Source organism: Protopterus annectens, chromosome 6.part1, assembly GCF_019279795.1.
Source record: "Protopterus annectens isolate FY-2018-M chromosome 6.part1, PAN1.0, whole genome shotgun sequence".
Taxonomy (NCBI): Eukaryota; Metazoa; Chordata; order Ceratodontiformes; family Protopteridae; genus Protopterus; species Protopterus annectens.
Window position 1 is genome coordinate 209343445 of NC_056738.1, and position 23632 is coordinate 209367076.

Here is a 23632-nt window from a genome sequence, read left to right on the forward strand (position 1 = left end):
TATATATATATATATATGGTGGTATATGTTAGTAAGGAGGCAGCTAAGGTTTGTGTGGGGATATGTTAGCTAGGGTCTAATTACTTACTGTCTACCTCTGTCCATCAGAAACATGAGGGTCAGACCAGTGCTGAATTTGTAGTTTTCCATCCAATGAACAAGGTTTCATTTGAATTTGGTCAGAGATGAACTCTGCTTCATGTAGATGGGGAGTTTATTCCATTATGTTGGATCCTTTGAGAAACATATCAGTACCTCTAGTATAGGTTCATAGGTTCACTGCCTCACATGGACCGGGATTTTATTCACAGCATGGGAGTCTCTAACTGAATAGAGTTGGAGTTTCTTCAGTCTGGCATCAGTATAGTCTATTTATGTCTGAGGTAAAGTTCAGGTACTTGGATCCAGGGTTTCTGCTGCTGTTTGTTTTGCAGATGTGCAAGAGATCCATCAGAGCTGGATCTCAGGAGGCCTCATATGCCAGGAATAGATCACCTCTCAGTAACCTGTAGGAGATTGAGTACAGAGATAGGGCCTTAAAGCGATCTGTGTAGGACAGGGTATTCATATCCTAGATTCTCCTGGTAAAGGGTCTTTGAGGCCATTCCAGCTGTTGCAAGTGCCTGATTAGGAACATGCCAAATGGGGTATTGCACTCAATGATGGGTCTGATAAGGGCTGAGTAGAGTGGTAATATAACTCCCTTTGACCTAGATGTCATACCTTTGCTTATGAGTTAGGCAACATAGAAGGATTTTCTTACTATCTTGTCTACATGTTGCTTGAAGGCCAGATTACTGTCTATATGTGCTCCTAGGTCCCTAACTTATCAGGTTATCTCTTACGGGTGTTTTATTGATGGAGTAATTAGCTTGGGTGGACAGTTTCTCAAAGGGCACTATAATGCATTTCTTCATGCTGAGTTTTAATCCATGGCTTTGGCACCAGTAATTTGCTTATGTTAGGATGTTGGTGATATGGGGGGGAGACTCTAAGATAGCTCCCAATTTCATCATCATCAGCCTCTTTTTCCCATTTTTTCTACATGGGGTCAGGGTATTGTGTTAACTGTCGCCAACTCTCTCGATTCAGTGCCACACTCCTGCCTTCTTCAACACTCATGCCTGACTGTCACAGACCTTCTTTCACATAATCCATCCACCTCTTTGCTGGATGTCCTCGCTTCCTCTTACCTTCTTCCTGTCTGTCCCAAATCTTCCTCACCAGATTGTGTTCTGATTTTCTATGCATGTGCCTGGACCACTGTAATCTGTTCTCTTTGATCTTTTCTGCAATTGGAGCTACTTGGCTCCTGCTCTTATGATGTCCTCATTTCTTCATTTGTCCTATGGTATGCATCCTACCACCTTTCTCGGGCACTTCATTTCCATCCCCTCTAGCTTCTTCAACTGTTTTGCCTTTACTGCACAGGTTTCTGTACCATACAGTAATACTGGTCACACCACTGTCTTGTACACCTTACTTTTCAGCTTCTTTGACATTCTTCTGTCATAGACAACACCTGATACTCTAAGACAGTTGGTTGCAACCTCCCTGATTCTAGCTTTGATCTCTTCATTCAGACTGCCTTTCTCCTCAGCCAACTCTCCCAGATACTTGAAGCTGTTTACCTGTTCCATTATATTCCCTTCTATTTCTATTCTCAGCTTCTTCTGATTTCCCCAATTTGCTGCCATTACCACCATCTTATCTGTGCTTAGTTTCATCCCATGTGCCTTCAGATTTGCATTCCATTCTCCCATCCTTTGCTGAAGTTCTAGCTCAGAGTCTGGTTGTACTGCCACATCTTCTGCATAAAGCAGCTTTGTTGATCTGTCCTCTCCAACCTGTTTGCTAACGTAGTCCATCACCAGTATGAATAGCAGTGGGCTCAGAGCTGAACCCTGGTGTACACCCACTCCCACTGGGAACCCCTCTGTGAGGCTGAACACTGTTTGTACTTGAGTCACTGGGTTCTTGTACATAGCTTGTACTAATTCTACCAATGTTTCTGGGACTTTGAACCACCACAGTACTGCCCATATCAGCTTTCTTGGGACCTTGTCATATGCTTTCTCCAAGTCTAGGAATGCCCAGTTGGACTCTCTCCTCATCTCTAGCTTCTTCTCAAGTATCTGTCTGAATGCAAACATTGGGTCAATTGTGCTGCATCCTGATCTGAATCCAAACTGCTTATTTCCCATCTTACATTCTACTACTCTGTGTATCCATTTATCAATCACCCTCTCCAGAACTTTCATGCAGTGTGGTAGGAGTTTGATCCCTCTATACTGCCCACAGTTGTGAATGTCCCCTTTGTTCTTACACACTGGCATGAGTATGCTTATTCTCCAGTCACCTGGGATAAGCCTTTCTCTCCATACTGCTATTAGTACCCTCAGGAGCCATTTCTCCCTTATCTCACCCAGCATCATTATCATATCTGCTGTCACCTCATCTGAGCCTGCTGCTTTCCCTGACTTCATCTTCCTTCATGCTGTTCTTACTTCTTCTAGGGTGGGCTCCTCTTCTTCTCTCACTGTAGGCTGTCTCTGGGGCAGTATAGCTTCTGTGAGGTTTTCTTCATTCAGAAGATGATGGAAATACTCCTTCCATCTGCCTTTGATGTCCTGTGGACTGGTGAGCAGGTTGTTGCTGTCATCCCTTATGAAAGGTGTCTCACTATCTTCTTTATCTTCCTGTCTTTGCTTTGCAACCTAATATATATATTCTTTGTGCCCCTTACTGAGTCACTTTCCAGAAGTTGGTAGAGTGCCTCTGATGCCCTATTCTCTGCTATCACAATTTCTTTCATAGCTTCTTTGTTAGCCAAGCAGTAGTCCTTCCTAGCCTGGTCAGTCTTTTCTATCTCCCACTTCTTCCTGCAATCCTCCTTTCTTTTGATGACTTCTGCATTCCACCATCAGCTTTCCTTATGTACCTTATTTCCATACCTGGCTCAGACACATATCTTTTCTGTAGTCCTAACACATGCTGTTTTAGGCACTGCCACTCTTCTTCAACTCCTATTTTCTCCTCTTCTTGGGGTGCTAGAACAATGAGTAATTCCTTGAACTGCTGTATTTCTCTCCAGTCAACTTCCAGGTCTTCAGCCTGGTCTCTGTTTACCTTAGAGCCTTCTCTGACCACTGCTTGCAGCTGATTGTGGCAACTAGTGGTTTATGTTGTGGGCCCACTGTTTCACCGGGGATGACTTTGGAATCATGGATTCTATCCCAGTGCCTTTTCCTTACTAGGAGTTGTATGTTGGCTACTCTTGTATGTGATCTTGTGACTGTCTCTGTTAAACTATGCATTGGCTACTATCAAGCCATTTGCCAGACAGAATACTGGAATGGCTTCTCCTTCTTTATTCCTGTTCCCCCACCAATGTGGACCAAGACAGTCCTCATATCTTGTTCTGTTTGTCCTGATACGTGCATTCAATTTACCTATTATGAACACCGGTTCATGTTGTCCTGCTTTATCTAGTAGGTCCTGCAACTGCTGTCTGAATTCACTCTTTTCCTCACTATCACAACCCTGCTGTGAGGCATAGGCTGAGATTATGAATACTGCCCTTTCATTACACTGGATTTTCTGTCATTAATTCTGATGATATCCCTTACTCACTTCTGAAGCCTCTCTCTCACCACAATTCCTACACCATTTCTAGCCTGTCCTCCATCTGAGTGGTAGAGTCTTTATCCCAAGCCAAGTGGTTTTGCTGCACTGCCCTTCCATCTTGCCTCTTGGATACATAGGATGTCCAGCCTCCTCTGTATCATCATGTCATCCATTCCAAGCTGCATCCTGTCAGTGAACCTACATTAAGCATAACAATTCTCAGTTCATGTTTGGCAGGTTGGTTGGTTTTACGACCAGATTTTCTCTCAACAGAGCTATCCCAGGTAACCCAGGTTGAGAAACTAGACACCAGCCAGCCAGTAGCTTATTGACCCAGGGCTGTTGAGCTTTATGGCGGGCACACATTGGCCAATAGGGACACATATACCACTCTCACCATTAGCAAGGGTCCCTGGCATGGGTCAGAGTAGGCCGGGTCCTCAACCCACTTATCACCAGTAACTATCCATGCCCATTTTTGGCAACATTAGTCAACATGACTGAATCACCTAGAGTCATATTTTACACCGTTGAGTGGCTAACCCTACCACGGTGCACAGTCTGTGATCCATGTTCTCCTATCTTGAGGATACTGCACACCACAGTAGATGCCCAAAGCAGTTAGTCTGTATAACTATTCCCCCTATAGGGCACCATGTAGAGTCTGTGTTGCTGCCCACAGTTCCAATTATTCGTCAGTTGAGATGGAAACAGCATGTTTTTTGGACATGGGAGAAACCCCATGGAGACACAGGGGGAACATGCAAACTCCAAGCAGGCATTGGTCAGAGGTCAGGATTGAACCTTGTACTTGTGCATGAGAGGTGAAGAACTTAGCCATTAAGCTGTCTGGTCTCCCAATTTACAGTCATCTGCAAAATTGGTGAGTCAAAGGTGTGTGACCTTAGCTTTGACTTCCAAGAAGTGGATGCCAAATAGGAACAGGCCTAACATGGAGCCCTGGAGTACTCCACTGGTGACCAGTCTCCTGGTGGAGGTGGTCTCACCAATCCTGACTTCTTGGGTCCTATCTGTGAGTCAGCCAGCAATCTAGTAAGCTATGTAGGGATTTATGCCCAGTTCTGTGATTTTGTCAGCAATACTTGCATCGTGTATTGTATCTAAAGACTTGACCAGATCAAGGTAGGCAGTATGAACCATTTTTCAAAGAAGTCTACCAGGTTGAGTAGGCAAGACCTTCCCTTAACAAAGCCGGACCAGGATAGGTCCAGTGTCTGTCGGGTGCCAATGTCCTTGTTGATAATTTCCCTGAAAATTAATTTCATGGCTTTACATATTAGACTTATCATATTGCTGGGTCTGTATTTCTTGTGGTCAGTTAATGGTCCACTCTTATGAAGAGGGATGACCATTGTGGTCTTCCATTCACCTGGCACATATCCTGATTTGAGGCTAAATAGAATAGAATAGTGCCTCAAGTAGTCCTGATATGTCATGTTATAGGCTTTTTAAGAGGCAGCCAGGGATATAGTCGAGCTCAATGAGGCAGCGTTTTTGGAGTTAGTGAGCACCACCAAGACCATTCATATTTGGGGGATATGCTAGAAGGGATTTAACTGGGGGCAGTGGGAGTGAAGTTAGAGCTAATTTTATCAGCCAGTTGATATGCTGTGTTACACTGGTCAGTGAAGGTTGTGCCATTTACCACCAGTTCTGCACACTGCTGTGTTTCCTTTAAGGTTCCTGACATAGCTGAAGAAGACCTTGTGATTGTTCTTAGCTTGGGAGTCTATCCTGATCTTGTAATGCCTTGTTGGACTTTACTAGACATCTTAGTTTCTTTTTAGTTGAATCAGAGAGTTATTCTTTCTGATTTTAGCCAAGACATTTTGCTTTTGTTATATAATTCAAAAAGTCAAAAGTCAAAAGTAACTTTATTGTCATTTAGATCTAGACAAATGTAGATTAAATGAGATTCCATGCAATCAGCTCATCATGGGACAGACAAAAAAGAAATCACATAAACAGAAAGACATAATTCAAAACAACACATAATAATACTACCACCATTGTATAAATCAACTCTACACTTAAGTATAGCTACATATATTCCTAGAAACACACACTTGTTAAGATACTAAAAACACACATCTAGCAGCAAGGTTCAAGTAATAGTATTGCACATGAACCATGTACCACATTACACTGTTAAGGTAAGGATTCCACCAGTAGGCTTCATTTTTGGTGTTAGATCTTGGCTTACTTCTTTTAGGTGCAGCAACTTCAATACAGCAGTTTACATCTTTGCACATAGTTTCTGCAATTAATTCTGAACAGGAAGCTGTGTTGGCAGGGTTTGGAAAAACTGTGAATTTCATCAGACTGTTGCCTAATATAGTTTGCTTTGCAATAGTTCCTAATTGTTACAGGTTTAGTTGAGTTTTCTCGGTTGATTTTTATTTCAAGGGAGGCAGCTTTGTGATCTCACACCAATGAGGACATGACACAGGGGGAGAGGTAGTGAAATGCTCTCCCATGTTGGTGATTATTGGGTCCAACATGTTCAATCCTCTGGTTGGAATGTGCACTATCTGGTCCATAGGTTCATAGGCAAGTGCTAGGCTAGCTGCCCTTGTGGGCCATCTTAAGCCTAGCCATTTTCCCTTTTTGTGCTGTTAATAACCTATCCTATTGGGTTATAGATTGGCTTTACCTAACCCATGATTGATAATTATATTTTACCCTTAATGAGAATAACTGGGATCATACCATAGATGATTTTATGAGGACCCATGCATGGGATATGGCATTTAGGAGCTGTCTCTGTTCATTAGTAGTGTCTAGGGTGTTTGTGTTGATAAAATCCAGAAAACATTGTGCCTGCAAGTTAGAGGCAGTATGCATTTCCCAGTTTATACAGGCACAGTTAAAGTCTCTCATGAACAGGGTATTTGGATGGACAGTGAATGTCTCTAGTAGGTCTAGATAAGAGTTGTGACCTTCGTGAGTCATAGATGGCAACCTGTACCTGGCCAGGACATGGTAAGGAACCTTGTTTATGGAGACTTGAACATGGACAAAATCTAGTACATCATTCTGTTTAACCAACTTGAAGTTGTATTTGTTGTTAATGTAGATCAAGACACTGCCACCTTTAAATCCTGTCTGTGTTGGTGCTGCTGTTGTAAATGTGTAGAAGGCATTGTAGCATTGCATTGCCAAAGTACTATCTTTGGCTTTAAACCAAGTCCCAGTAGCAGCACATATGTCTACATTCTCCAGAGTGAGGAGAGCTTATAGGCTGTGCAGTTTTTTTTTAGGCTCTAGTCATTGAGGGGTAACACCTTAAGGTTGCTTTTGTTTTTTTTTTTTTTTTTGCTATGTTGATAGTTTTATCATTCTGACTTTGCCAAAAATGCTGTAAGGGAGTATATACAATTTTAGCCACTATCTGAAAGTGCATGGAGAACAGGTGCAGACCATCCTTGACAAAGCAACATGGTCTGTTAACCATGTTCTTGCATACAGATAGCTACTGAATTCTCCTGAAGTGACACCAAAAACTAAGCCAATTATTAAAATTAAAAAAAATAGTAGCATAACAAGTCATGGAGATGTAGGCGCTGACCAATATCAATGTTCGCAGTACAAAAGCCATGGATGAAAACAACTCGTTCATGGGTATACTGTTAAAAAATCAATTTATTCCAAACATCTTCATAAATTGTTAAGCACTTTCATCCTTTCAAATAATTTTAAAAGGACTTCATCACAATAATTAAATCAATTTAATTCCTTCCTTATATAAAGTAGGTGTTGTGTGACATAAACTAACAAGACCCTACTTTCTTAAAAAGATATAAATGTATATTCTAAAATCACAAAAACAATAAACCATTGCATTAAAGCAACCTTAACATTTCATGTTACATAAATGTTAAATTGTGAATTTTTAGGCATTCCCATTTTCAATCATGGCATGTGCTATTTCTCTAAAATATTAAAATTATTCAACCACTAGGAACGCTGTTTCATATCAAATAAATGTTAAATAATAGCCCTAAAAGCATTTGTATTTACAATGTTTATTGTTTTTGTGAGTTTTGGACACAGCAATGTAAAACACACACTTAGCTGAAAATGAAAAGGTATCAGAAACAAATCAAATAACTAGTTACAACAAGTAATTCTCATTTTAGCCTATTTGAGTATCCCATCTTAGACAACCCAGGCTACCTTTCTACTGCCACTAGAACTGCAGCCCCACTCTTTAATTCGCCACGAGTGAAACTGTACCAGAAAGCAAATCTAAATCTAGCTAGAAGTAATTACAAGGCAATTCAATGGTAGGCAAGCCAGCAAGGAGGAACACACACACACTAAGGAAATTTTAAAATACACTAACAGCCTGAAAGGAAGGACCTCCACTTTTTTCTGTCATTAACCATTATGATAAGCAGAAGAGAAAAGACTGGGAGGTTCTTCTAGGGGTAGGTATACAGAAAGTGAGATAGAGAGGAGATTCCATGGCCAGATATACAACAGTAACAGGCAACTCAAAAGCCTCCAAGTTTAAAAGCATAACAGGAAAAAATGGGTACACGAGGGACAAATTCAGAACAGAGTTAGTAAAAAATGCAATAACATGACAGCCCACTCAGAATACCTAGGCCCAGCACAGCAACCAGTTTAAAAGCACTGCAGAATGTAAAATTCCTTAAATTAATAGCTTTAATGTCAGATAAAGAGCAAACAGAACACAGACAACTGACCTAAATGGTAAAATAAGTATAGTATTTTAAGTGTTGTTTAAATATACTTTCCTGGATGCAAAATGTAGTCCAAATGCATTGTTTTCAATCTTCCATGCTTCTAGCTGTCCCACGACTAAGTTGGCTGATTGCTTCTGCCATGTAAAATACCTGGGGGCTGGGTTAATTACCACAAGCTCCAGTTATAACTCACACAAATGCCAAAAGCAGGCTTCTTGTTTTAAAGGAATAATCCACGCTCTCATACAGTTTAACTCAATCATTAGGTTTCTTTTCTCCCTACAATATGGTTCCAGCAATGTGTATGTATCAGAAACCTGCTTGTAGTTTCTAAAACTTTTATTTCCTTGCATTGAAGTCAAAGGAAGGGAAAGACAACCTACGTTTTTTAAACTCAACTTCTCATATACTTTGCAAAGAAATTCGTCTCCACCTGCATGACACATTTTAGACACAGTTAAATCTGTAGTTTACCCTGTCAGGTACTGCTGTCAATCATAAATGGGTAATTAATCCTGCTAATGTCAGGAACACAACAGCTGATATAAAAAAAGACAGAAAGCTGTGGAATTGTTTCCACTGTTTTTATTGCAGAGGGAAGGAGAATTTAACACTCCCCTTTCAAAGCAAAACAAAGCAATTAGATCAGTCAGGGGTTTAAAGTTAATTGTCAACTCTTCCGACAAATTTACATAAGTAGCAACACAGTATTGCAATTCTAAGCTTTAAATGTTATTTATAATAATTTGTGTTAAGATAACAAGAGTAGTAGCAAACATTAATGTGACATTTAGAGAAAAGTCAGTAAATATTTTTTCTTGTAAAGAAAGTATAAATGCATTTACCATTTTCAAGCCCCCCCTCCACACACACACACACACACACACACACACACACACACACACACACACACACACACACACACACAGGCCAGAACTACAGAAAGAGAGGCAGGTGGCAACCCTATTAACTAAGTGCACCGATACTTTTCATAAAAACGGTCTTTTATGCTTTGTGTGACATCCTTCCAGAGGGGGATGCGTATCTGGTACATGCAGATCCATTGTAAGAGATTCCCACTGACTTTGAGTCAGTCCTTGCATTGTCAGACAGCAATTACCATAACTTGTTGTTGTTGTTGTTGTTGTTGTGTCTTTCGGCTTTTCCTGGTTAGGGGTCGCACAGCGGAACTCCGGTCCGCTAATGATCGGCAGTAGAGTTTTATGTGCCGAGTTGCTGGCCCTGTCGCACAACCTTTAACGAAGGTAGGCCCATTCATGGATGTCTCCACATAGAAGACGCTCTAGCTGAGAATTGAACAGGACAACGTCTTACTGTGAGGTGACAACGCTACCGCAGCACCACCACCACAGTATACAGCAATTACCATAACACACAGCTGAATTTACTTTACTATACATTTACTATGTGCCCTTGCATTAAGAACACTAAGAAAATGAAATCAGAAGTACTTAACTGTGTTTAAATGCACACACACACACACACACACACACACACACTTTTGTACACATGTACTTTATATACATACATACACACACACACACTATATATATATATATATATATATATATATATATATATATATATATATATATATATATATCTCCCCTACACTACACCGACACACCACAAAGCCAACACCCATAACACTGACACCAAAAGACTGACAACACACAATACCGAAAACTCACAAAACTGAACACCATAACACCGACACACAAAATGTAAACTACACATTACACACAACTGTATATGCACTAACCTTAACCCAAACCCTAACCCTAAGGTCTGACACTACCACACACTTACCCTGCCCACACCCTAACCCTAAGTCTGACACTACCACACACTCATCTTTCCCGCACCCTAACCCTAAGTCCGACACTACCGCACACTCACCTTTCCCACACCCTAACCCTAAATCCCTCACTATCGCACACTTTCCTGATCCGCACCCTAACCCTAAACCCTTCACTATCGCACACTTACCGAGTCGTGCTCACACGTTGCCCATGTCGGTGTTTCAGCTGTCGGGATTTCACCTTGTCGATCATCTGTGTCGTCGGTCGTCTGGTGTCGGTCTTTTGGGCATCGGCTTTGTGGCGTGTAGGTCTAGTGTAGGGGACCCATATATATATATATATATATATATATATATATATATATATATATATATATATCTGTGTGTGTGTGTGTATGTGTGCAATATGTGTGCATACAATTAATTATTTATAATAAACAACATAGTATAGTTAAGCATTATTAATGTATACATTCTAGTAAATGTTGCTCAGTGATTTGGTCACTGTCACACATTGGCTGTGTGTTCCACATGCAATCTTGGTCAATGTCTGTCAGAATTTTTTTCTTTGTATTGATAAGTTGTTGTTCTTCTTCTTTCGGCTTTTCCCAGTTAGGGGTCACAACAGCGGAACTCTGGTCCACTAATGATTGGCAGTAGATTTTTTTATGGGTGCCAAGGTGCCAGCTTGACACCCAACCTTCAACGAAGGCATGCCCATTCTACGCATGTCTTTTGAACGCCACTCGACCGTGGGGAGGACATTCAGACTCCACACAGAAGGTGCTCCAGCCAAGAATCAAACGGGAGAACCTCTTGCTGTGAGGCAACAACACTACCGCTGCACCACCGCGGCTTTTGCATTAATAAGTGCATTTAATAATTGTTATTATCTTTGCCAGAGTAGCTTATGTTGTGGGTGATAAGGGTCCTGGGACCAGTTCACTTTCCTGGTTACCAAAGTATAAATAAATATGAAATAAAAAAAAAGGAGGGGGAACATGACAAATAATTGAGGAACTAGTAAAGCATATTTTAAGTCTGCATCATTCATGAGAGAGAAAAATCCTCCCACTGAAGGCATTGTGAAGTAGCAGAGGAGTCCTACTACTTGTCACTTGTAAATGTACAGCAAGGATTATTTACTGCAGTGAGAGTTTTCACACCTCAGCTGAGAGTATGGAGGAGGGTTTATCAAGTTTGTTAGGACTACAAAAGACACCTCTTACAAAAAACTGTTTTTATCTGCTTTCTTTTGCTGCAAGTAGCTAACAGCTATTTATAGCATAGAACAGGCTCTGGCAGACAGATAAATGAGGCTCAGTCAGGTAAACAGAGAAGCAGCTCTTTTACAGAAGGTGTGTTTAGATGGCAGTGCTTCACAGTCCTGCTATTATATTTTAATGGCATGAGAAAACAGCACCACTTCCTTATGTCTGGCATGAGTCATATAAAGAGGACTTGAAATGTATTCTGGGAAGAAGGAAGGTAAGCAAGAAAATAAGATCACGTTAACAAGGCAGGCCCCATCATCTGCCATTTTGAGAAAAACACATTAAAATTGTAAAAGAAGAACTTGGAGTGATTTTGAGGCATTACAATAGCTCAAAAACAAAGATACAATTAAAATAATATGTTTTTTTTGAGTTCTAAGGTGGAGTTTTCCTTTAAGTTTGAAAAATGACTACAACAAAGAATACGATGAGCAATCCACTTAGGAGCTCAGAGTGTTTGTATGGGCTGGGGCACTCTGTTACCATGATAAAACAAGATATTTATTAATTTCAGTAAATTAATCCCTGCAAAGCAGAGGGAATACTCTCAGGAATGCATGCCTGATTCTTCCTCTATATACTACTACTTTAATTTAAAACTAATTACTCTTTATTTCTGTATTGAATATGAGTAAAATAATTATCTCAATAGTCTTTGGTCTGTTTTTTTTGTTTGTTTGCTTGTTTAACTTATTTTAAATAAATAGGTCATATACATAATGTGCAATGAAGAACATTTGCATAGGTCTGCTGCACTTACTAGCAAAAAAAAATAAATATTTGCTCAGAACTGTGATTTATTTAAACAGAGAGCATTTAAGTTGCCTATATTAGTTGTCTGACTATATTTATGAAACAAACTGAAATAAATGTCTGTGTGTCTCTTTTATCTCGCTGTGATTGTATCTGAACAGTTGAAGCCATCATATTCATGACACACTGTAAAAACTGTTTTTACATTACATTCTGGAGTGGTAATAATAAACATTATCTCTGTTAATAGACTGCTTTCATGAGGATAAATGTTCATTTCACTTTGTTTATAATATTTTTTCTTTAAACATCGACGGGCTGTTTCATGTTAAGTCATTAGTCATGCAAGCCAAAAAATATTCAATTTTACCAAAACAAATGATTTCAGAAATTGAAAATAAATGCTGGTTTCTCTGGGTAAAAACTTACATTAGCTTTCTTCTTCTTCTTTCGGCTTTTCCCGGTTTGGGGTCGCCACAGTGGATCACCTGTTCGCTCATGATTGGCAGTGGAGTTTTACAGTGTCGAGTTGCCAGCCCAGCGCCCAACCTTCCATGGAAGGCACATACATGCACGCACTCACGCCTAGGGCCAGGTTAGTGTGTCCAATCCACCTACAGCATGTCTTTGGGATGTGAGAGGAAACCGGAGCACCCGGAGGAAACCCACATGACCACAGGGAGGACATGCGGACTCCGCACAGAAGGCACCGCAGCCAAAGATCGAACCGGAGAACTTCTAAACTTACATTAGCCTACACTGCAGAAAAAGAAGTGATCACATTCATGCAGTGATGATTATAATTACTTGCACAAAAAAAAGTGCTATGAGTCTATAATGCCAATGTAGAAAAGTAAATAATTTTGGATGTTTCCAATAGTTTCTTTTTAAATGTTTAAGCATTTTGAGATTAGACATTTGAGTACATACAAGAGTGGAGGGAGATGCACACAGGTGGATTATATCCTATGCAGCAGGGCCAGTTTGAAGGAGATTGGTGACTGTAAAGTGGTGACAGGGGAAAGTGTAGTTAGGCATCATTGAATGGTGGTCTGTAGAATAATGTTGGTGATCAAGAAGAAGGGGAGGAGTGTGATGGCAGTACCAAGGATTAAATGGTGGACATTGAAAAAGGGTGATTGTGAGGTGGAATTCAGAGAAGAGTTAAGACAGGCACTGGGTGGCAGCTGGGTAACTACAACAGAGCTAGTAAGGGAGATTGCTAGAAAGGTGCTTGGTGTGACATCTGGACAGAGGAAGGAGGACAAGGAGACATAGTGGTGGAATGAGGAAGTACAAAAGAGTATACAGAGAAAGAGGTTGGTGAAGAAGAAGTGGGATTGTCAAGGAGATGAAGAAAGTAGACAGGAGTATAAGGAGATGAGGTGCATGGCAAAGAGAGAGGTGGCAAAGGCTAAGGATAAGGCGTATGGAGAGTTGTATGAAAGGATGGACACTAAGGAGGGAGAAAAGGACCTGTACCAATTGGCTAGACAGAGGGACCGAGCTAGGAAAGATGTGCAGCAGGTAAGGGTGATAAAGGATAATGAGGGAAACATACTCACAAGTGAGGAGAGTGCCTTGAACAGATGGAAAAAGTACTTTGAGGGGCTGATGAATGAAGAGAATGAGAGAGAGAGAAGGTTGGATGATGTGGGGATAGTGAATCAGGAAGTGCAATGGCTTAGCAAGGAGGAAGTAAGGATAGCTATGAAGAGGATGAAGAATGTAAAGGCTGTTGGACCAGATGACATACCCGTGGAAGCTTGGAGGTGTTTAGGAGAAACTGCAGTGGAATTTTTAACCAGATTGTTTACTGAAATCTTGGAAAGTGAGAGGATGCCTGAGGAGTGGAGGAAAAAGTGTTTTGGTACCGATTTTTAAGAATAAGGGTGATGTGCAGAGCTATGGTAACTACAGAGGGATAAAATTGATCAGTCGCAGCATGAAATTATGGGAAAGAGTAGTAGAAGCTAGGTTAAAAAGGGAGGTGATGATTAGTGATCAGTAGTATTGTTTCATGCCAGGAAAGAGCACTACAGATATGATGTTTGCTCTGAGAGTGTTGATGGAGAAGTACAGAGAAGGTCAGGAGTTGTATTGTGTCTTTGTGGACTTAGAGAAAGCATATGACAGGGTGCCTAGAGAGGAGTTTTGGTATTGTATTAGGAAGTCAGGAGTGGCAGAGAAGTATGTAAGAGTGGTACAGAATATGTACAAAGGTAGTGTGACAGCAGTGAGATCTGCAGTGGGAGTGACAGATGCATTTAAGGTGGAGGTGAGATTACATCAAGGATCAGCTCTGAGCCCTTTCTTATTTGCAGTGTGATGGACAGGTTGACAGACGAGATCAGACAGGAGTCTCCATGGACTATGCAGATGACATTGTGGTATGTTTTGAGAGTAGGGGACAGGTTGAGGAGACCCTGGAGAGGTGGAGATATGCTCTAAAGAGGAGAGGAATGAAGGTCACCAGGACTAAGACAGAATATATATGTGTGAATGAGAGGGAGGACAGAGGAATGGTGAGGATGCAGGGAGGAGAGTTGGTGAAGATGGATGAGTTTAAATACTCAGGATCAACAGTTCAAAGTAATGGCGAGTGTAGAAGACAGGTAAAAAAGAGAGTACATGCAGGGTGGAGTGGGTGGAGAAGAGTGTCAGGAGTGATTTGTGACAGACGAGTACCAGTAAGAGTGAAAGGGAAGGTCTACAAGAGGGTAGTGAGACCAGCTATGTTATATGGGTTGGAGACAGTGGCATTGACAAAAAGGCAGGAGTCAGAGCTGGATTTGGCAGGGTTAAAGATGTTAAGATTTGCACTGTGTGTGATGAGGGTAGACAGGATTAGGAATAAGTATATTAGAGGGTCAGCCCAGGTTGGACGGTTTGGAGACAAAGCCAGAGAGGTGAGATTGTATTGGTTTGGACATGTGCTGAGGAGGGATGCCGGGTATATTGGAAAAAGGATGCTAAGGTTGAAGCTACCAGGTAAGAGGAAAAGAGGAAGGCCTAAGATAAGGTTTATGGATGTGGTGAGAGAGGACATGCAGGTGGTTGGTGTGACAGAGCAAGATGCAGAGGACAGGAAGAAATGGAAACAGATGATCCGCTGTGGCGACCCCTAATGGGAACAGCCAAAAGAAAGAGAAGAAGTTGTCAACATCATATTTTCAGTGCTTCATGTATACAGGCCGTAGACGTTAGTTAGAATTCATAGGCAGACAAGTTGTGTAGTATGCAGCACACAGCTGTATGTAAATTGATGAACTACAGGCTTTGCACTAGAATGCAAGGAGTACAAAAGAATTGCAGAAGATAAAGACAAGTAACAGTTTAATGCTGTGCAAATGAAATCAGTTACAGAGTCAAGATCATAACAATATCAGAATGTAAACTAGGTAATCACAGTTAGGATTCATTGTTATATATTATATTAATTGCATTCCAATGTGTGCCTGACTGTAAAAGAGTAATGCACACCAAACATTTTGGAGTTATTCAATAGCAAGAATGCTAGGGTTGGCAGCACCGGTTGCACTGCAGCACACTAGCTATTAGCCAGATAAGATGCATGCTCATAATTTGTTTTATTTTGCTTTCATGCATCTGCAGCATGAATAACAACGTGGGGCTTGGGCTCACATTTGAACATCCTGTGATCATGTTCTCAAGAAGAAGACCTACACAATTAAGTTCATCATGCTTCCACACAGTGGAAGCTACTAGCTGTGCTAACCACTATTCAGAAAACACATTGTCTACCCAATAACTTCATTCAGATCATCCAAACTCTCTATAGCAACCCATACACATCTCTGTATATAAATAAAACTTGGTCAAATAGGATCCTAATACAAAATGGAACAAGACAAGGATGCCCACTATCACCCTTCCTGTTAACCTATACCTAGAACCACTCTTTCTATACATTAAACAAAATACATATCACAATCCTCCATCAATGCACAACTTCAAAATATACCTCACTGCATTTGCAGATGATCTGAACATATACTACACTACACCAAATTCAGATATAAACAAAATAATAGCTGCAATTGAACATTTCTCGACTATGTCTAACTACAAACTAAACCTTAATAAAACTAATATTTTCCCCCCTAAAAACATCCAAACTCATCTCACTAATACCATTGTTAAACACAATAAAAATTAAAGAAGAAACTTAATACCTGGGAATCACCTTTTTCCAGAGTAACAAAGGCTTCTACCAACACAATGTAAACCTTAAATGGCAAAATATAATGCAAGACTGCAAAAGATGGAACAACCTAAAACTACCATTCTTGGCCAAAGTATCAATAATCAAAATGAACATTTTACCTAGATTAATGTATATATTCATGACATCACAGACAACAATACATAATAAATTCTTCAAACAAATTCATACCTTCCTAGCAAAATTTATATGGGAACCCAAAAAAAAACAGAATCTCCTATCCAAAATTAACACTCCCCAAAAGCAAAGGAGGACTAAATCTACCAGATTTTAAAATGTACTACTCCATCATTAACACTAACAGAATATTGAGAATAGCTGAACATAACCCGTCAATGGAAAATTGGTCTCCTCTCTGGGTGACAATATATTATAGATATATTAAAGCTCTAGGTTTCAATCCCAAAGCAGTTCCATTCCTGAAGCAGAAAGAAATACAAACTTATAACATTATAGAGCCCTTAAAACATTTTATCAACCTAGCGCAAAAACTCTTTCAATTCTTGAACCTTAGACATACCATGACAATACTGCAACCCCTTCATAAAAACCCAAATTTAAAAATAAACAATAAGATGCTGGACTTAGTCCCTTTCCCAGACTAAAAGATAAAATAATCCAAGATATCTATCCCTACCTTAACTGTTCAATACAAGAAATGAGGACCAACTTAAACCTCCCTAAATCACACGTAATAATCCTAAGACAAATCAAAGAACTGTGTTCCATTTATCTCCAAAATATTACTATGACCAACAGTGACATAGAAACTTGTAGCAGGCTTTGGAAAACTATTATCACAACAAAGAAATCTATTACCAATTCATATAAAATGATAAATGAAATCAAATACTAGAAGGACCTCCTCTTCTCTAACTACTGGAGAAAAATTAAACCATCCATAGATGATCAGCAAATAAGCCAGGCAATCAATTTAACACTGAAGATTCTACCCCTCAAAAAGTTAGCATACACTCAGCTCATGATCAATAATAATGCTTATTTTACACCTGCAATCCTACACAAATTTAACACATCAAAATCACCTTTCTGCCCACAGTGTAAGGACCAGATAGCTGACTTAATCCATGTATTTTGGAGCGGTAAATGTGTCTATAAACGCTGGAACTCTCTCAAGGTACAATTATAAAAAATGGGTTATCAAACATCAACATTAACTTGGGAATTCACTCTGTTACACATTCTCCCACCCAACATCCCAAGAAAACAAGCAAATACACTTTTAACAATTTTCCTACTAATGAAACTGTATATAGCTTTTAAATGGCTAGATATGATAAATATCTCTTGGGAGGGTTTTAAACAAGTAGCTATACAACACCTTTTAGCTCATAAAATAGTAATAGATAAAAGAAACAAAAACATGAAATCCAGAGAAATTTGGGAACAAACCTTTAACATCATATTAGCATAATTCATCACACAGCAACTTAGAAATACACTATAATGGAACCAAAGAACACATACAAGTTCAGATATTAAATAATAACTTGGATAATATGAATGTATATACTGTCTATATAACTGTGGAATTAACAATGAAAGCATCTGTGTACATAGTGTAAATAGATATGTTGTATGACCTCTATCCTGTGGTATTTGACATCAATGTATAACATATTTCTATGTGTGTATGTGTATGTATGTATATATGTGTGTATGTATGTATGTATCTATATATATCTATATATATATATATATATATATATATATATATCTATATATATATATATATATATATATGTTTGTGTATGTATGTATGTATGTGTATATATATGCACACGGTCATGTTGTAAGATGTTTTTTATTTGTGACATTTATTAATGTAAAAATAAAAATAAAAATTATTGAAAAAAAAAAAAAAAAAAAAAAAAGAAAACACATTGTCTGCATGATTCAGGGAACAATTTTACTCCTCTGGAATGTACCACCATTTTATTAGGGTATTTGCATGGCAATTATTACTGACTTTACAACTGCAAAGCAGACAATGCTGGCATGGTACATGAAGGAGTGCAGGATCATGCACCATCTACTTCATAGCCATTTCAGGGAGTGTCTAGTGGGCCCGTATACTGGTCCATGTTCTAAAGCCATAGGTATTACCAGGACAAAGAACAGTGCAGTCACCATCATGATAACCTGCATGGCCTTGACACTGATAATGCCTATGCATGGGAGGTGAAGGTTAGGTTACAGCATCCTGAATTGTATTGATTCTTTCTTTCTTTCTTTACGTTTTGTTGACTGGGTTACTCCCACTGGGTAAGTTGCCTATTTTTCCAGAAAGACATGAGATGATAGTCATACTGACAAGGGGCAATTTGGCCAGGGCACTAGGGAACTTCCCTTACTCTTTGAAGGACTCTTTGTGAGGTGATCATTAGGTGGTACCAGAGGGCTGTTACTGGTGATCACTGAATCTAAGATGGAGGCTACAAATGAAGATAAGTTGTAGAAGGAGAAAAAGGAAATTATACTTCAAAAGTAAAAAGATGTTTTGGAGGTGAATATCATGGCATCAGGTTGTATGGATGGCTTTGTTGAAAAAAAAAATAATGGATGAAGCAAAACTAGAAGAATTGAAGCTCATGCAGTAGAATGTTGTAATGGACAAAGTATTTGCTAGTCAGGAGATGACAGAAAGAAGAATGCTGTGAATGATGGTATGGACATGGGGGGGGGCATCTGGTAAGTGGAGTAACTGATTGTTGGGCTGCAGGAAGATGGAACAGAGAATGACAAAGTGAAAGCAACTGAGTAGTGTTTCCAGATTAAAACATTATGCAGCAGTCGCACGTTCCAGTGAAAGACTGCAGAAAGAAAAGGATGTGCAGATGCAGAGGTGACAGAATGGAACTGGTGAGAGCTGGAGGAAAAGGCCAGTGGTGAGGGTAAAAACAAAGTATGAGGAGTGAATAAACAGGTACTATGTTTTAGTCAATGTCATTAGGCCCTTATGATTCAGTTTCTCTGATATTAGGGTGTTAATACTTTTAGAAACTCAACCTTTTTATGAAAAAAAAACTTTTGAGACGTTTACATTAACAGAAAAAAATATCGAATGGGAAAGAGAAAGTAACATCTCTTTTGAAGGACTATGTTGATCAAAATTTATATATTCAATTAAAAAAATGTTGTTGTTACAGTTTAGAATGATCTGAAGAAGTCCAGCCAAAAAGCACTTAAGGAAACTTGGTTTGTTTCATTAAATAGAGTTTTGTGGTTTTCTAGTTACCGGCTGCTATTTTGTTTTTTACTCCGTTCAGTGTGTTTTTTACTTGAGTAGTTACAGTTTAGAATGACTAATAAAGAAGAAAATTAATAACAATGTTTTTTCTAAGCTTGTGTCAGGATGTGCATGATATTAAAAAAACTTGTGGATGGCAGAAAAGTATGGATGGGGGAATGGGAAGTTTGTGTCACTTAAAATACACAAAATAAGTTGCAGCATGTGCCTAATGTGAGATTAATAAATGGGAAAAGTGGAATGTTAAGTACTAGAGTCTGCCAAAAAATATGTTTTTTTCTGAGGGGATGAATCACATTTAATCTAGTATTATACAAAAAGAAAATGCAGCATGTGAGGAGTTTGGACATTCCATATAAAAAAAACTAGTCCATATTGTAGGAGATGTGGAAGTGATAAACATTTTTGTTTTGATTGCCCACTAATTAATGAAAAAAGATAAAGTGAGAAAATCAAGGGGGAGAACACGTTTTTATGCAAGAAAGAGTAGTAGACAATGATGAAAGGATGAGGTGGGGAGGTGGGGGATTGAGGAATTACAAGGTAAAAATATAGGATTAGAGAAATATACAGGTTGAAAATTATGTATGAATGTGGCTTCTGTGGAATAATGGTTTTCATTACTTTGTGTTTGCTGTGTAGAGCATCATGTCCTGTAAACTCCATATGACTCATTCTCAATAAATGTTAACATAAATGCATCATGAAGTTAATGAAAACAAAAGGTCATCACTAAATCAGCATTCTAAAGCTGTTTCTTTTTTCTTTGTGTGACAGTTGTTGTGGAGCGCAATTAGCATGCAAGAATGACTGTAAAAAAACTGCTACCTCATATTTAGTAGCAAAATCTAAATAAAAAAGGTATGCATGCGCTAAGAGTTTGCAATCAGCCACACAAATATGATAGACCTCTGCATGTCAGTTATGACTGAATATATTACAAACATCAATGCAATGAAAACTTTTCAACAGGAAATTATTAAATTATCAGTCCATAATTGTTGGCATAGTTACAAATGAGTAGCCATACTCTGTGTATACCAAACATTCATACCTGCTCAAATTATTAATCCAATAAGGTAACACCTCAAAGTGCAGCAGTTACAGGGTTGTCAGAATTAGGTCTATATGCAGTCATGTTCAAAACTGTACACTTCAAGTTATAGCTTGAGAATGTAATAAGGAAGTGTAGGATCCTTTTTGGCATGGTTTGGATTACAAGGGGCTATCATTCACAATTTGTAACATTTTATGTGTCAACAAGGTACTGTGTACTGCTTAAAGTAAATTTACTTAAGGATAACATTGAATGATAACATCTTTCAGATTTTCATGTCATACTTGTTTGTGATGATGGAGCCACTATAGAGTATTTGTAAATATACTGATCAACACATATGGTTAAGGATCATTACCATATTTCTCATCTAAAGTGGATATTGAAGAAATAATACCCACATTTCATTCCATGTCATTGCTGTGCTTTATGGTGCATAAATGCAGTAGTCTAGATTGTCCGTCATTGCACATGAACCAGTTCACTCAAGATTTGAATTAGGCACCAATTCCCTAGCATTTCTTCCTCATATCTTTGAGAAGACATAACAAATGACGTTGAGAGTAGTGTTCCATTTAGAGTACAAAGGTGGTGTCAGAAGAACTCCATATTTTTATTGGACTTCTCATAAATAGCTGAAGGGTGATGCAGGGCAACTATACTGGATCCAGTACAAGGTTGAGGCTTGAAATACCTTGGCCAAAGCTGTCACCAGTGCAACTTGTATCCCACACACTGATAAAAAATGTCATCTCCATTACAGTGACTTGACTTGAAAAAGCACAAGCAGGACGTCCTTAACTGATGGGAATAACATTTTAGGATCAATGACCCACCTGAGTTGAGTAAGTATAGTGGCCCATTAACAGCGAACACAGAACAATTAATTTGCTAACAAAACAAGGTGTTCATTTATTTATTTATTTATTTGGTTTTGTATAACCTCTGCAGAGATAGAAGGAGCTAAGTAGGTGCATCAAGAAAGACTTCAATGCCTCAAAGAGACACGGGGTTAATATGGCGCAGATATGACTGAAAGCCATTTCATAATAGCTCTGATTTTGAAATTATTTTATCAATATTATGGACATCAGTCCATAATTGTTGACATAGTTACAAATGAGTAGCCATACTCTGTGTATACCAAACATTCATACCTGCTCAAATAACTATTGAAACATTGCATTAGGCAATGTTGCAGTCAATGCAGCTGTGTGGGTTCAAATCCAAGCAACAGCAGTTAGTCTGCATTACCTAAAAGTTTATTAATATGTAATCAGTAAGATAGAATAGCACTGTAATCATTCTGCACTGACATTTTATGAGTTGTAATGCTAAAGCATACAGTATGTATATGCAATAGTCACACTCTTTGCAAATTTTTTTTAATATTGATGATATTAATCTGTAGTTTAACACACATGTATGACTTCAAATATAAATGTGGATGCAACAATTTTTAAATATTTCTATGTCAATATGCTTGGACTGTGATATATTACAGTTACATGAAATGCATACTATTTTTCTATTTTGTTTCTTCCTCACCCATATGTCTTTATTTATTTATTTTGTTTTCTTTTTTTTTTTCTTTTTCTTTTTGTTTTCTAATGATGTTTAGACTATAAGTCTTGCTGCAAAATGAATGACAGCCAGCACAGGGAGCTTGACCAGCTACTGGGGAAAGGACACTATGGCACCACCACAGGCAGCATAGGCACTCAACACTTCTGGGTCATAACCTGGCAGTGTTGCTTCTATAAATTCTGCACTACCTGCTCCTACTGTGTCAGGTAGTTCTGCCCCAGTGGCTGGAGCATTGGTACTCACCAGGGGTTGTGTCATTGGAAGAGCTGATTACATTACCCATCAATAGCTGACAGGGCTGGTGGCTTAGATAACGGAGGGGGGCATCTGGTACTGTCCAATGCATCTGTGACAAGAGACAATGATGATAGCTCATACGGTGAGCACTAGAGTCTCACTGTACTTATGCTGAATGAGGAATCACCTCTGAAGTTCCATACCTATCCGCAATCATGGCGTCCCCAAACTTTTGCATCCATCACCACCCTTGTCTGTTTTGTATGCTCCTATATGTCTGCACCTACTACTTAACCTACCCTACCTACCTTCCCCAACATTCCTCTTTTTCAAAAAATAAAAATAAAAATAACACATCCCAGAAAAAAACTGCGTCCCATACATAGCTCTCCACTTCACTTACATGTGTGTATGACACACTCAGTTTGGTCCAGTTGGCCACACAATATAATTAAATTGTTGTCTCACACACACACACACACACACACACACACACACACACACACACACACACACACACACACACACACACATACAATGTGGTAACTATCCAAATTCCTCAAATTATTAGTAGAAGTACACTGTTATCTTTGGAAAAAAAGTGGTGCTTTCTCTCCATCATTCTGCACATTCCTCTGTTCTTCCTCTAGTGTCTTTCCCTCTACTTGCTCCCCATTTTCATCACTGTTTTATCAACTCATTTTCACACCTTTAAACCCATCAAAAAACAGAGTCACGCACTGTACTCATGGCCAAAAATAGCCCATAAACCAAACCCTCTATTTCTGTGCTCAGCATTTACATGACACTTGGCAGTGTGCGGCAATGCTAAGTGCGGTACATGACAATTCATGTCTTATGGCAAAAACTGAAGATTTTACCTTTAGCCATCTTAATCCAGTGCTCCTCCTGCTACTGTGTTTAGCCCTTGTGTATGATGGAAATCAATAGTGATAATACTATGACGAGACAGACACTCTTATAAGTTTAACAAGCTGCAGCGTTTAATGTACACCATATGGGAT